Genomic DNA, 16844 nt, shown 5'->3' on the forward strand with positions numbered 1-16844 from the left:
AGCACAATAAACTACAAAATAGTCCCTTCCCTGAAAGGATTTAGGTTCTCATGAGAAATCTCATAATTTATTATATATAAATACATATGTGGATATTCTCATTGTACAACAGGATTAAATGTAAAAGAGAAATGCAATACAATGGCATATACTCATGTTAGCATTTTAATTATGAATATCAAAGATCTGTGATTATATCAGGGAATACTCTGGTAAAGGAAATTCTCCCATTAAAGCAGACAACCTATCTATGATTAATAGTTAGTCTGGGGAAATACTTAAGTCATCCTACAAAGTCTCCAGAGACACGCAGATGACTTACAGGGGGTTAAACACCTAATCAAGTATCATCATCATGTTTAAATATCCAGCTCTTCTTGACTCCATGTCCAGGACAAGGCACCGTTAAGCAGTTTCTGATGCAGGAGTCCACATCTTCTCATAATTATCATGATTCTCTGGACCTGAATCATCACTGTATCAGCATTAACTGAAAAATAACCCAAAATAACAATGTTATCATATTTACATAGCATCTTGCAATTTTCAGACCCTTTTTATATACACTATTTCATTTGTTGCTCACTACCATAACAATCTTAAAGCGTAATCTCGCCCAGCTATTTTTCACTCATATGGAAACTCAGGCAAAGATAGTAAATAAATTGTCCATGGACCCACAATTCATAAATATTGTAGCTAAAAACCAAATTGAAGACTTTTATTCTATTGTACTGTATAGTACAGCATACTGTTTCAAAGAAAATATTTCACTCGATCCTCTCAGCAAGTCAGAGGTAGGCAAGGCAGGTATCATTACTTGCAGTCTATTGAGAGGAAACTGAGGTTCAGAAGGGCTTAAGTGATTTGTTCAAGGTTACATGACTCTATGTACTCATCCATTTCTGAATAGAATACAATTGATTTTAAATAGCCCACATACATTAAATTAGCTATAAATCAGTAGATTAAAGCAAAGGTTGATGTTTGCATTTCTAACAAAATAAGTTGTTTGCTCAATTGATGACTTCTGCCATAAGGGTCACAGAGATTGACAAAGTGATAAATTGGGCATGTGTGTATATTTGGAACTATGTGAGGTGTATAAGGGAGGTTCATTACTAAGCAGGAAATCAGGCAAAGCTTCATGGAAGAGGTATCATGCAAGTTGGTCTTTGATACATAGAAATAAAATAGGAAGACAGAGGGAGTCAAGAAATACAGGCATGGGAGAAAGTCTGAGAAAAGACAGAGACAAAATTATGCTGTGGGATGGTTAGAGGGCAAAGTTATTCAAGTGCTCAGGAGGAGAATTGCATATGTGAAAGTCATGATTGGGATAAGGCTGAAGGTCAGATTTGTGCACAGTATTGTTGTTAGGTTCAAATGAAATAATGGATATAAAACACTGAAATCCTTAAAGCACTGTTTCACTGTCTATTGTTGCTGTTATTATTGTTAAAATTATTAACCTACAGTCACCAGATGCTCAGTCTAATGATGACTTAGACTTAATTCCCTGAGATTTCTACTACACTCTTGCAGAACTTAAGCAAAGTTTATAGAACGAGATAGAGGTGTGCTGGTAAATGTTTAACAACTGCACATAGGCACATATACTTTTAAGTTTCATCTACATTCACAACACTTTCTTGAGTCTAGATGATCAAAAAAATTATAAATCAAGGTCTAAATGTTCACACTAAAATTTTAATAACCACTCTTGTAAGCCAGTTAAGGATGGCTCCAGGCCACCTCTGCTTATGCCAGACTATGGAAGATCTTGAATGCCAACGTAATAAAATAGTTAACTTTGGACATTTGGCTATGAAGGGATGCACTGAAGCAATAAATTTTATTATGAAGGATTCAGGTAGTATGGCCACTAATAAAATAAGCAGGGGATTAAAGACAATTCTGAAAGCAATACCACTGTAATAGGTAGTCGAGATACAAAGAAAATATAAAACAACTCCTACCTTTGAAAAACTTACAGTGTAACAGAAAAAACAACATGCACATATGTTGTCATCTATTGTTTTTCAGTCGTGTCTGGTTCTTTGTGATCCTATTTGAGGTTTTCTTGGCAAAGGTGCTCGAGTGGTTTGCCATTTCCTTCTCCAGCTCATTTTGCAGATGAGGAAAATAAAGCAAACATGGTTAAGTGATTTGCCCAGGGCCATTCAGCTAAGTGTCTAAAGTGAAATTCGAACTCAGGAATATCAGTCTTCCTGACTCCAGGCCCAGCACTCTATCCACTTAGCCACTCTATCCACTTAGCCCTATATGTAGGTGTATACAAAACAAATACATAGGTCTATACACAACATGTTTCAAGCAGATGTACATTAACAGTGGAGGACAAAGCATTAACAGCTGGAGGACTAGGAGAGAGCACATCAGAAAGGAGTCACTTAAGTTGATTCTTGAAGGAATTCTTAGATTTCAAGAGGCACAAGATCAGTAAAAGACCCTATAGAAATAAAACTGCAAAGGTACAGACAAGTTAGCAGTGTGTGTGAAAACCAGTAAGGAGTCCAAGATAGCTAGATTGTAAAATATTGCAAGTAGGGAAAGTAATATGTGAGAAGTCTGGAAAGGTAAGTTGGGAATGGGGTGTGAAGAACTTTAAATGCCAAGCAGAGAGGATATATTTGATCCTAGAGGTAATACAGCATGGCTGTTGTTTACTGAGTAAGATTTATGTTTTAGGAAAATCATTCTGTTAGCTGTTTGGAGGATGGATTGAAACAGAACCTCATATATTTTTTTGTCCAACTTTGATCTGGACAACACTCTATGATGTTCCTTCCATCAACAAATTATCATGTACTCTTTATTTGAAACCCCTTTAATGAGGGGTAATATGATTCTTTTTGATGCAGCGCATTTAATTTTTGGATAGTGTTGATGTTATATCTATATATAATATACATATATGTACATTATATGTGTATTATGTAATTCCACATGTATGTGTGTATACACACATGTATATATGCATATACACATATATACATACATGCATACATGCATGCATATATATATGTATATAGGGCCACCATTTGTTGCTGTCAGTAAATATACTCTGTGCCTTCCCCTCCTAAAGTTACTTCTTATCTTACTTTGCATGTATTTTGTATATACCAATATACGTGAATGCTCTCTCCCCCACTCAGATATAAAGGATTTTGTTCACTTTTTCCCCTATCCCCAATGCCTGGCACAGTAATTGGCAAAGATTTTTGTTGTCTAGTCATTTCCTGTCTGATTCTGTGTGACCCCTTGTGGGGTTTTCTTGGCAAGAATACTGGTTTGTTATTTCCTTCTTTAGCTCAATTTACACATGAGGAAATTGAGGCAGACAGAGTTAAGTGACTTGCCCACACAGCTCTGTAAGTGTCTGAGACTGGATTTAAACTCAGGTCTTCCTGATTACAGGTGTGGTGCTCTATCTACTGTTCCACTTAACTGCCCAAAATCAGATTACTTAATTTTATACCCTTGTTTGTCTCCTGTTGCTTTCTTAATGCATAAAAATCTGTCTCCCCCATATTTGGGGTCCAGTGCCAAGCTGAGGAGGTTTGGTCCCAAATTGTTATTTATTGAGTAATAAATCGCTATGCTCAGGAGCTCAGAACTTTGTTTCATCAGTTTTTCCAGATTTTATCTGTCATGCCCCAAAGCTTAGTGAGGAAAAAACAACTCATTTTAAAGCATTGAGTGCTCTCATTAGAATATCTCAATAATGTATTAGAAGATCGAAGCTCCAAAATATGGGGAAAATTGACTTTTCTGGGTTTCCACTCCACCTAATTTCTAAGTATCCCAAAAATGTCTTTGAAGATGTTTGTTTCAAAAATGTCTCCAAGGGCCCACAAGGCAGTGTTCCAACTGTCCCTAAGAGTGGTTGAGGTAAGGGAGAGATTAAAGAGGGCAGGACAGGAGAATTTAGGCCTCCAAGTGATTCAGAGCTCTGCCCTGAATAGTGGAATGGTTGATTGATTCTAGGAGCAGGAAACAGGAAATGGGAAGAAGTGATTGAAGGTTAAGGGGCTTGACCCAAAGCTCTGAAAAGAAGGGTGGAGCTGCCTCTGCAGTCCCAGGTAGATTGGTGTTCATGGTAATTCTCTTAAACAGACTTATATCTCTGACTATGTCACTGAAGTGAAGTATGAGAGCTTGTATGCCCCAGTTCTTCAAGAGCATCAGATTTAGGAGACTAGACTCTTGGGTCCCAGAGAGGAGGGTCATGACTGGTAAGCCAGATGCCTAGTTCTTTGAGGGGATAGAATCTCTGAGTCTGGAGAGGTGAGGGATGCCTGCATCCTCAAGTAGGCAGGAGCTAGGTCCTGGAGTGGGTAGAAAGCTATAAGGCCAAATACTCAGGGTCTGAGTAGGAAGAACAGAATTACATAAGGGTCACAGGATTATTGGGAAGACTGTAGGGGGTTTAGTGTTGTCACTGAGTTCCAATGGTCTTTTCAATCCAGGGGTTGTATTTACAGTTCCAAGTATAGACAGCTGAATCGCAGGGATAATCACCTCAGTTCAGGATACTCTGGAGGGTCCCATTGCAGACCAGGGGAGATCCAGAGTAACTTTGAGAGGTGTCTTGGCCATTGTCCAAGTCAGCACATGTACTGTTTGTTGGCACCCCTATAGGAATCCACACACTCTTGGGAAGACACAACAGTGACCCCTCCACAGGACAAGCTCTTGCTGTATTTCTCTCTGGGTGGGCTGGAAGTCCTCCAGCCTGAAACCTGACATTGAGTCCCTGGTACAGCATAAGTCGTGGCCAGATGTAAGACCCAGACCCAGGGTCCCAGAATATCTGGATGTTGAAGCTTCATCACAAGAAGGTCATGCTTATTGGTGCAGGCAGACAGGTAAGATCCAGAACCTTCCCTGTGCTTGGGGTAGGGGATCATAACCAAGATGATCCTGACAGTAGTTCCCAAGTTTGGTGCAAAGCCAACTTTTGGTGCAATGGCCTGTGGTTAATACCCAGTTGCAGTCCACTAGGACCCCTGCACAGCAGAATGAGAGGTCTTTGAACAGCAAGACATGCCAAGGTTTAGAGCCAAAGGAGCACTGGATAATCCTGGCCCCTAGGGCTTCCCAGGCCTCTTGGATTGGGTAAATTGATGTTCCAGGTGCAGTCTTGCAGAAAGCAAGCTCCAAGAACCGCACAGCTGTATGGATGGAGCTTTGATTTCTTATGTTTGTAAGTGAGGGGTCATGGACGGTGTCTTAGGAAGGGGATCTGGGTAGCTGGGTGGCTGCCTAGTCCAGTGTGAGCTACTAGCTTCTCTGCTCCTGGTCCCTAGTCCAAACCTCCCCTTATAACACCAATTTTATCAAACTCAAATCTGTTTCTCCACAATTTCTACACATTATTTTTATTTTTGCCCTCTGTGGTCAAGAGAAAAAACAAGCCTCATCTCTCTTCCACATGACCATTCTTACAATACTTGAGAAAAGCTAGAGTTTCCACTCTTCCAAAGTCTCAAGGCTAAGGCGCACCAGTTCCTCCAAGCACTCCTCATCTGGCATAATCTTAAAGCCATTAGCCTGATTACCTCCTTTGACCTCTCTCCAACTAGCCAACATAGTTTGGGATAGCCAGAAATGAACATCCTATTCTTAATGTGGCCTGATCAGGAGAGTGTATGGCAAATCAAAAATTTTCATTCTTCTGTATACAATATTTCTTTTTTTAATGTACCCCTAAGGTAAAAGTAGGTAATTTAGCTGGCATATCACATTATTGATTCTCATTAACCAAGCTTGCATTATATTAAACCACTCTATTTTTTCTAACAAATATCTAATCACACTTTCTCCATTTTATATTTATACAGTTATTTTTTTTAAACACAACTATAACAATTTGCAATGGACCATATTGTGTTTTAGCTTATTAGTTTTGACCAAGCACTCTAGTCTGTGTCTATTATTTTCTTATTTCTGACTGTATATTATTATTATTATCATCAGCAACATTTTGCAATGCTTTTGTTTTCAAATTAGTTTTTATGCATTAGCTCTTTTGATTCTTTATAATAATTCTAAGAAGTAAATCCTACAAACATTGTAATCTCCATTTAATAGACAAGGGGATCAAAGTTCACAGTCATTCAATGACTTGCTTAAGGTTACATAACCCTAGCATCAGAGGCAGAAATTAATACACAAACTTGTTAGTTAGCTCTCCCAATTCCATTCTCTCATCCTTAGATCTGATAAATGCGACATCTTTGCCTTTATCCAAATCCCCAGTAAATATTTATATATCTCTACCTACCTATCTACCTACCTATCTATCTACCTGTCTGTCTGTCTGTCTGTCTATCTATCTATCTATCTATCTATCTATCTATCTATCTATCTATCTATCTATCTATATATCTATCTATCATTTATCTATATTATATAGCAGAGTTGTCTGGGACACTTCACTAATGATTAATTAAATTTTCACGTTGTCATTGAGTCATTAGTGACTACTTTTGTGATGATAGCTACTCAGTGAGTTTAAAATATACCTCTTGGTACAATTATGTAGCACTTATCTCTTCATTTCATCCTTAATAATAGCATGACAGACTTTACCAAGTGCTTTGCCAAAAAAAAGAGTAAAATATGATTTACTTTGTCCTAATTTGTCAATTAAAAAAAAGAGAGAAAAATGAAGTTATTCTGACAAGAATACTGACTAAATGGAAGTGCTATTAGGTTTTTTATGATATTCACTAATCAACCCCTTAATAATACCTTCTAGTATTTTGCCAGGAATCAAAGTCAATTTTGTTGCCCTGAAGCTTGAAGAAACCACTTTCTATTCCTTCTTTTTTTATTTTTTGAAAATTCTTCTTCAGTCTTTGATATGTCTACTGTTCTCTCTAATCTTTCATGGATCCTGAGAGTGGCTCAGCAATCCTGCATACTACATACTTAAATAGGAGTCATTTCATCTGGAAATGGTAACCTTAACTTACCAAAGATATCTGGGTTTTCTTTTGCTGTGCCGCTATCTCTTTATTTATCTTGAATGTCAACTCCTTAACAGATATTTTTGATTGGTACTTTTCAATCTCAGTATTCATTTTAGCAGATAAAAGTGGCAAAGTAAAAATCGAGCATTTCATCTTTTTCTCTGATATTTTTTCATTGTTCTTTCACACCAAACAGTACATCTATTGTTGGGTTTTTTTTTGGGGGGGGGGGGTGGAGGTGGGGGAGGGTGTCCTCTTTTTTGCCTTATTTAACTAGAATTAAACCCTTTATTTAAATATCCCTAGTCAGTATCCATTCATGGTTTAAGCTTACCAGAATCCATTCTTACAGAAATTTATGTATTCATTTTCCAGTACTTCGTCTAGCACAACTTTTTAAACCCAAAATTTTTGAGTCAATTCCCTGTAAATCCACATCACTCCCTTTGCACATCCCCTTCTTTTGTTTCTCATCAAAGTAATTACTCTTTGTATTTTTCTAATTTTGCTGTTTGGTAATTTCCCATTCTTCCTAGGTTCATTCCCCCCACCCTCAATCATTCCATGATATTCTAGTTATCCTTTCCCTGAATCCCTTGGAATCTGTTCTCAGATAATTTAGGGTGCAGGCATGACACTATTTCACTTTTTTTTTTTTTTGTATCACAAATTCTAAAATAGAATTGACTCTCCCTCCCCCAACCCGGGTTTCCTTTTAATTCCACCGCAGCTGCAAGTTCTTTATTATTGACAAAAATTGAGTTTGGAATGTAAACTCCCCCCTTTTTTTTCCTTCACTTTTTGAAGAATTGAATTATCATTAAAATTCAAGCCAGTGTGTAAATAAAAAGACAAACAGGCTAAAGAATTGAATAAAATACATCTCCTTTTATTACACATTTTGGGGTGGTATGTGAAGGTAGAATATAGCATATTTTCTCAGACTCAGTTAAGGTGTGTGTTGTTGTGCTGAACTGCTTTTTTTCTTTCTTTTTAAATGTCTGTAACAAGAGATTGTTAATTGGGTAAGAAAGGGAGTATATATTTGGAAATATATACACCACAAAGATAAAAAAAAATCTATAAAAATTAAAAAGGGAAGCCACAAAAAGCATCAATTACTCTGCTTTTGGTGGTTAGTTACATAATCAAAGTACAGCCCATATAGGTTTCTAATTATAAAGTCATAGATATGGAGTTGTGAAGGACTTTAGGGCCAACCTTACATAACCCTCAATTGTGCTCCTAATTTACTTGCCCAAGGTCACAGAGGTAGAAATTGGTAGAGGACATATTTGAACCCAGATTCTTTGAGTCAGAGAGAGGGGCATGAAGGGAGGGAGTGCAATTGCATAGTTCTTTCAATAATCCCTTAGCCTCTTCCTGAAACAATTCTCATATTTGAAGAGCAGGGTTTTTTTGGTGATATTATATGGCTGAAAATTATAGCACAATATAATCTCCATAAAATTTGAAGTTTTGATCTCATAACTTCACAATATAACGTTACTGTTCCACTTTTTAATTTGTGGACAATTCTTTCTATCCCTTTGTTATTCGATTTTCTCTGTGAACCAACCTAATAGACTTAAAAATCTATACATCTGTAATGGCACTCAAATTAGAATCTTTTGCTGTTTTTGTTTTAGTAAAAGTGCCTCCAACTGAATAATGTGATTGGGAAGGATCTTTCCCACCCATTGATGGACCTGCCCATTGTGGGAAGCTTGACTAGAGGAGTAGTTTTGTAGGAGGGTCCCAAATACTTTTTGTTGTTTCTATTGAGGCACTGGGTTGGAGGGTTATGCCCACTGGCTCTAAAAAGTGGATAAATACTCTGAGGGTTAAGGTTTTACTTTGGGGCTTACTGACTAGAAGTGTTTCTTTGGCCAGAGAGAGTCTGGGAAGCCATTGAGGAGCCCCTCCACTCCCTCCAAGCTAAAACCCAGATGTTGAAGCTTCCTTCACTGGTAACTGTGTATGTATGTAATGGTCAGACATGCATATCTATTTTGTGGTCAGACATTTTGAAATCATGTCTGCTGACTTTTGATTTCTCTGTATTTTCTCTGAAATTTCTGTTTTGATTTTCTCTGATACCTGTGCTTGATTAAAGTGATTGTTAACCCCTTGAAAGTTGCTTTCCTTTTATGAATGCAGATCTAAAAACCTGTTGTATTAGTCCCCCCACCCCGTGTAGGTGTATGTTGGGGTGCTTAATGTTACAAAATCCCAAGTTTTTCTTGGCACTTTTCATTAGTTCTCAATTTTAAGGAACATATTTAAATAAGCTAATTCTGCTTCATGTTTCATACTTTTGAATAATAAATCCTAATGCAAATCACATTTTATTATTTTTCATTTATTGATTTTACATTTGTGTCACTTTGCAGCTTTAGATTTGTAAGACAACTTAATTCCTTTTTAGTATTATACATGCAATTCAAATGAACTGCCACTGAGTTGGAAATGATCATTATACCATATTCCCATCCCAGACAGAATTGTTTTCCATAGGCATATTTAGTCAAAGAGAATATAGTATCATTTTCCAAAAAAAAGTCTTAAGTGCTATAGCTAACTATCACATTTATTAAAACTACATATTACCATGCTTTAAAAGATTAAATAATTTAAAATAAGTTGTGAAAAATGCAAACATCTAAATACAATCAAACACCTTTTCTCAATAACCTTTCCCATGAGCTGTTCCTAATTATTGTTTATTTACAATCTGACTCCAACTTTTCATTCCAGATTTACTATGTATTATTCCCATGCACACACTCTTTGATCCAGAAAAAAATTGCCTTCTCACTCTTCACATTCATCATTCTATCTCCCATCTCTATATTTTGCCTAAGCCATCTGTCGCCCATGTCTGATTTGTTCTTCTTACTCACATGAATGTCTTGAAATCCCTAGTTTCCTTTAAAACTCAGCTTACCTTCCTGATTCCTCTGTCTTTCCATCCCTCCAAAAAATAACATAGACACATTTTATGTATACTTATTTTACAAATGCTTATGTGTTTGCATATTGTCTCCTTGTGTGGAATGTAAGCTCTTTGAGCACTATTTTAAAAATGTCTTTGTATCCCCAGAAATTAGCACAGTGCCTGACATATTTGTCTTTCAGTTATTCAGTCCTATCTGACTCTGTGACCCTGTGTGGACTGTACTGTCCATGGAGCTTTCTTAGCAAAGATACTAAAAGGGTTTGCTATTTCCTTCTCCAAAGGCAAACAAGGGTTAAGTGATTTACTCTGGGCCACACAGCTGGTAAATATTTGAGGCCACATTTGAATTCAGGTCTTCCTGACTCTAGGACCAGAACTCTATCAACTCAGCCATGTACCAGTTTGACACATGGCAGGCATCTAAAAAATGCTTACTTTTTTTTTTTGATAAATTTCAAACATGATTTCCATTTCAGTTATGAGTATATTTAACAGATTTTGGCATCTTTAACTAGAAGATGAAATTTCCCCAAGTTGTTAACAACTATAGTATTCTTTGGAACTAAAAAGGAAAATTTATATCAAAATTATATTTCAGGTAACTTCTATCCAGCCTTTGATCTTCATTCAAAATGAAACACAAGGAGGCAGCTAACTATGCTGTGGATAGAGCACTGAACCTGGAGTCAGCTTCACATTTGGTTTCAGACATTTAATAGTTGTGTGACCCTGTACAAGTCACCTAATCCCAATTGCAGCCCCCCAGAAAAGAGTCTGGGACTCCAAAGAAAAGACCTCTGGATCTTTGGTTTGAGATCTGGGATAACAGTTCAGCTTTGTTAGTCATGCTGTTGGCTAAATCACTTCTGCAAAATGAAGTTGTTTGCTTAGATGATCTGTTTTTACTATTTTTATTTTGAAGTTCCCTTTTCAGTTCCTCCTCCCTCCCTTTCCTCATGGCCCAGAGAGAAGAGAAAGAAAAGCTAGGCAGGCAGTCATCAATGAGATCTCTTTGACCTAAGTAAAAGCCTGTAATCATCTTTTCCCACTAATCAGTCTCCTAGCATCTAGCTTGTAAGCTTAAATCCGTCTTTTCCTTCTGAAGAAAAGTCTAGCTGCCTCTGTCTTTTTTGGTTTTCTGATAAATTACCTGATCTCCATATAATTGCTTCTCCTACCAACTACTACAGTTTCTATGAACTAGACTCTGACACAGACTGCTTTGTGTCAAAGACGCAAGCAGTTGCTAGCCTCCCAGCATCTAAAATAACTTTTATGATCACCATTAAGCATAAAACAATCATGTTTCAAAATATAAATAAAAATGTTTTCTTCACAGGTGGCTTGTAAATTTGAGTAGTTTATATGTGTTAAGGTAGGGCATCGATGCTGTGGACCTAATTGACTAGTTTTTCTCTTTTCATATTTCCCTGATACATACACACACACACACACACACACACACACACACACACATATAATTCAGATATTCTAAAAAAAAGAAAATATTGAAACATTCTTTTAAAATGCTAAAATGCCGAATATACTATTCACATGAACCTTATTACTTCATTTCAATATGTAATCTAAGTCCAGTTTTTGTTTATTTAGTCCATACCTTATAACATTCCTGCTTTTTCAACAAATCAAGAAATTAGCAGGCTTTTATTTTCTTGATTTTATTTTCTTGATTTATTGTAAGCTTAAGTGGCATACCAGCAATATATAATACACATTTGAAATATATTGTCATATAAATCTTTGTTCCATCAATGAAGAATTTTTATACTTAATTACAATTAAGTTCACTTAATTTACTTATATTATTTTACTTAATTTTATTGACATCAATTTATCTAATTATAATAATATTTAATTCAGTATTTTAAAGATGCATGTACATAAATATATATGCATATATGTATATATAAATTTCAACATTTTGATGAATCTCTTCTCATAGAAATCTAGAATCTAATGGAAGGAATTTAGAGGTCTCACTTAACCCATATTTCATCAAGAATCTTTTTTTCTATAAATGTCCCCAACAAATAATCAAAAAGACTTCCAATCCATCAAATAGCAGTATTTATTACGTATTTAGTATGTATTATACATTTTACGAGGCACTAGCCATAGAATACCGAAGTCAGCCTCTGTTTTTAAGGATAATATATTTTAAAAGAAGTTTTTTTTTTTTGTTTGTTTGTTTTTTGTGGTGTCAGCAAACTAAAGTGAAAACTTTGAGTATGTCCAACAATTGAGGAATACATAAATTAGCTGTGCTACAAGAATGTGATGTAATCTTATTTCACTTTACAAAATGGGGCAATGAAGAATTTAAAACAGACGAGGAAAATTTATGTGAACTGATGCAGAGTGAAAAAAGCAAGGCCAGAAGAATAATTTAAGCTATAGTATCGATATTATAAAACTGCACAATTTTAAGAATTTTGAAGAATCTGTACAAAAACTATGCTGTAAAAACAAAACAGCTTTAAAATCTATAAGGAATATTATCAACATCATGACCATTTATGAATTCAAAAGACTACTGACAAAAAATGCTATCTATTGAAGAGCCATGATAGAGTGAAAAATGATACCTGTGTATGTCACATCTGTAAATTTATGAGTGCTGTATAGATTAATTTATATGTATGTATATTTGTGTGTAGGTATATATGTGTGTGTGCATCTCTGTATCCACACATATGTAGAAACAGAAAACTACTGAGGGAGTTTGTTTTGCTTGACTATGAAAAATAGTTACAACTTTTTGCTTTTGTTTCTCAAATGGACTGAAGGGAGAGAAAATAGATTTATGTTGATTTTTTTAAATAGGCAGGAGGGTACTAGAGATGCAAAATATTATATGCACTTTCACATGAGGTTTCTATCATATTAGTTTTACTTAAGTATTTTTTTTTATTAAAAGAAACCTCTCACTAAATGAGAATAACTTTAAATTTATATAAGGTAAAAAACATAGACAAAAAACTTTTAAAAAATTCCAGTAGTGGCATACCACACATGTTCACTTATTAGATATGAACTATGTTAGAAATGATGTAATTTGAGGAACTTTTTCATGCCTGAGGGGTTGCATTCATCAGGAATAACGAAAATAATTTTCAAAAGTAAATTAAAAAATTGGCAGCTTTTGAAACCAGAAGTAATTATAATGCATAATTTTGGGTACTTAAGAAATATGCAGTGTATGGTATAATTTATCTAAATATTTACAAATCAGTGTATGAATGATCCATTTTAAATATTCAGCACATATTTACTAGCCTCCAACTTTGTGTAAGACTGTGCTAGATGATGATAATACCCATGTAAAATAATATAAACTCTGATGTTAAGGGACTTAAATTCTATTGTGCTATATTAAAGGGATACAAAGTATTAAAACAATGACTAATTCCTCATCTGTTTAAAAGTCAGGATGCTAATAACCTAAATAATTAGAAAGAAAGCCACAAGTCCCAAAAGAAATGCAAAAGAAAAAGAAAGAAAAAGAATTTGGCTAAATGACAAAAAGCACTTATAAAGAACATGCAGTTGATACTAAATAGATGAAAAGAAAAACCATCTAAAGATCAAATGATTACAGGAAAAAATGTGACAGTAGGTCCTACAGGAGTGGGAGCAGGGAGAATTAATATTATAGGAGGTGAGAGTTGACAGCAAAGTCATAATGTTAAAAAATACAAGAAAAAAGAGCATTAGAAACCCTGGATCATTTATATTAGGGACTGGCAACTATATTCTCTCTTGCCTTCAATTCATCCTTTGCAGAACCATCATGATAAGACTTTACGTCTGTTATATTCAATCTTAATGGATCCACCATAAGAAAATGTTGCATTATACATCAGAGGTATTAAAAAAATATTACTGAATCTTCCTGGGATCTTGAGTGAGGCCTGAGGTAGATTAAAATATAATTCAAAAATATTTAACAGAATAAATAAAAATACAGTGACATTACCTTTTATAACTAAGTCACTATATAGTTTGAAAAGGATTCTTATGCATGAATTAGTGGCCCAAATTTTTTTTTACATCACTGTGCAATTTTATTTTTTCCAAAAATAAGAACTCCCCCCCCCCCCACAGGTAGAGAACACCTCATCCATAAATTAAAATGAAGGAAATATGGTTCGGTGGGGGAAAACAGCAAATAACAACAAACCATTGAATTTAGAATCTGAGGTCTTAGGCTTGAATTACACAACTCTACATATGATTCCTGTGAATATTTCAAAATGTTTATGGACCTCAATTTAATTATCTATTAAATTATCAGTTTAGACTACATGTTTCCAGTTAGATGATTACTGATGTTCAGAGACAGTCAAGTCTTCTTTGGGACAGCACTTGGCTGCCACACCTTGAGTAACCCTCACCATGCTTCTCACTTGGCTTCCTGCTCACTCTCTGGTCTGTTCCAACTACTTACCAGCTTCATCCCTCCATTTTTCCTAGATCTCATTTATATTTTGTCTTCCCCATTAGAATTCAAAGAGGTTAATGAATTTCCTATTACAGATGTAATTTTTAGATATTTTTCCAAAAAGCTTTCAAAAAATCAAGTCAATTGTTTCATTGTGCTTTAGTAGGTTTTCATGATAGTTCTACTTCTCTTACTATCTTTCTTACCATGGCAACAGCTGTTCTATACAACTGTGTGACATCTGTGAAAAAAAATTTTAACTTATTATTTCAATTCTATGAGAAGATTCAGTAATTCATGGTGGTTATAGCAGATACCAAATATTTCATATTGCTCTGCAGTGGTATTATTAGTCTCATAGTGGAATACATGCCCATCAAATTCGAAAAGAACTTATGAAAACTTCAACCTATGTCTTTGATTTTCAAAACCATGTTACACATAATTGTTATTCTTATTAGCTGTTATTTTTTTATTATTTTTGCTATGTGCTATATTTGTTAGTTGGTATAATTTTTTGGAGCTTGCATTAAATAAAGATTTCAAGTGTCCTTAGGATCTTTAAATTTTCCCTATTAAAATTTTGTATTTTCTTTATTTCATGTCATTTTATGTAGCTTAGGCTTACACAGTGAAGTTTTTCTTCACTTTTTTCTGTTTCACGTTTTCTCTTCACTGGTCAGAACAAAAAAAATGTTGTTCTGTGATTCTCGGAGCAAAGAGTAGTAGTGACTAAAAACAATAGAGAATTCATTTCTAATAACTTGTGAGACCTTTTCCCAAATTTATTATGATGTAATATTGGCAAATAATGCATGCTCCCATCCTTTGAGGTACAGTCATGGTTTGCCAGTATTAGTGAACAGTGTCATTTGACCAAATGTTCTCCAAGAAGGTTTTGAAAACTTATTTCTGATTTTTTTTTCCTTTTTGTGGTACCTGAACATGAAGGAGCACCACTCACTCCTTTACTTCCCCATCAAGATGATCACCACTAGTGCTTTTAGTAGCACCTGCTTGAGAGTCTTTGGCAAAGTGTTTATTTCTCATATTCACAGTATCAACCTCCTTGCTCTGGCCTGAGTAGTAATTCAATCACTGGTGTTATCTACTTCAAATTTGTCAGTGTTTTGAGATTCTCATTAGGCCTGCTTAGATACTGTATGAAACAATGAATGAATGGATGAATGGATGGATGAAGACACATTTTTTAAGTGTTTTCTATGGCGATTTTGCATATTGTGGGGATAAGAAAGGAGACAAGAGATGAAGGTAGTATGTAAAAATCATTTCCAAAGATGTTAGTATTGACAGTATACCTCCTAGTATTAATGAATAGATTCTGGGCAATCCCAGGGGAACAGGCTGAGGAAAAGATGAAGGTAAAGAGGTCCAGGATACACCTGGTATATGGTTAGTCTTCCCTGTAGCAGTCTCAGAATATAATAAGCTCCTCCTGGCTGGTTTCCCTCTATCTGGTTTGCCTTTTACCCACTGCACCATACCACATAGATAATGGATTAGACGTTGAGAGGGTTATTGTTATTATCTCCATGTGATTATCTGATTAGGCTTTATAAGTTTTCTATTTTGGAATTCTTATAATTCTTATTGAAATGGTCTCTTACTCTTGAATTCCTTCCTCTCATTTCCTCAATATTTTTTTATGCGATAGTTGTTATTGTTCAGTCATTTCAGTCACATATGACTTTTCCTGATCCCTGTAGCACCAATGTAATATTCACAGTGACTACCATGGCCATGAATATCCCAGCACAATTCTGAATCATGAAATACCACAGACTCTCCACATGGAAGACAGAACCAAACATTTATTCAGACACCAGAAATCCAAATCCATCATAGTAACAAAAATCTATGCATAGTAACAACACAGACAACAATACCACTCCCAAGCTTTCCCCCTGCTAGGCTTCACACAAACTAGCTCCCTTAAACAAATCACAAATAGGCTCTCTTTAAATAAAATCACGAAGAAGCCCTTTCACTCACACTAGTCAGCAGCCTTCATCCTTTCTAGCTCTGACTAGACTCAAGACCAGTTTTCTCTCAGCTCTGCTCTAGTTCCTCCTCTTCCTGTTCTACCTGTTTGGTAAGTTCCTCCCACCATAGGCTCCATGTCACTCAGACTTCCATGTGACTCAGGTGTGACAACAAGCAACATAAGATCTTTTGCTGTTTCTGTTTTATCTTAATCAAGTGTCTGAGATTGAATCTTGCCTTTGTCAATCAAGAGTCGTTACTAGGAGTAAAGTACAGAAATAAAAGTTTCTTTAAGTAGAAACAGTATAAGTATTTGTATTGTTAATGTGATTAAAGATCTTCCTTACTGGTTAATGGGCCTGCCCATTAAGGGGAGTTTGATTAGGGAAGATTTGTAGGAATATCCACATCTTTTGTT

General features: G+C 35.4%; 1 pseudogene; it reads right to left on the bottom strand.

Annotated features, from left to right (window-relative positions):
* Positions 1-4462: 4462 nt before the first annotated feature.
* Positions 4463-7345, bottom strand: LOC140523166 (kallikrein-10 pseudogene; annotated as a pseudogene).
* Between the last annotated feature and the right edge of the window lie 9499 nt (positions 7346-16844).

This window comes from Notamacropus eugenii, chromosome 2, assembly GCF_028372415.1.
Source record: "Notamacropus eugenii isolate mMacEug1 chromosome 2, mMacEug1.pri_v2, whole genome shotgun sequence".
In the NCBI taxonomy this organism is placed as follows: Eukaryota; Metazoa; Chordata; class Mammalia; order Diprotodontia; family Macropodidae; genus Notamacropus; species Notamacropus eugenii.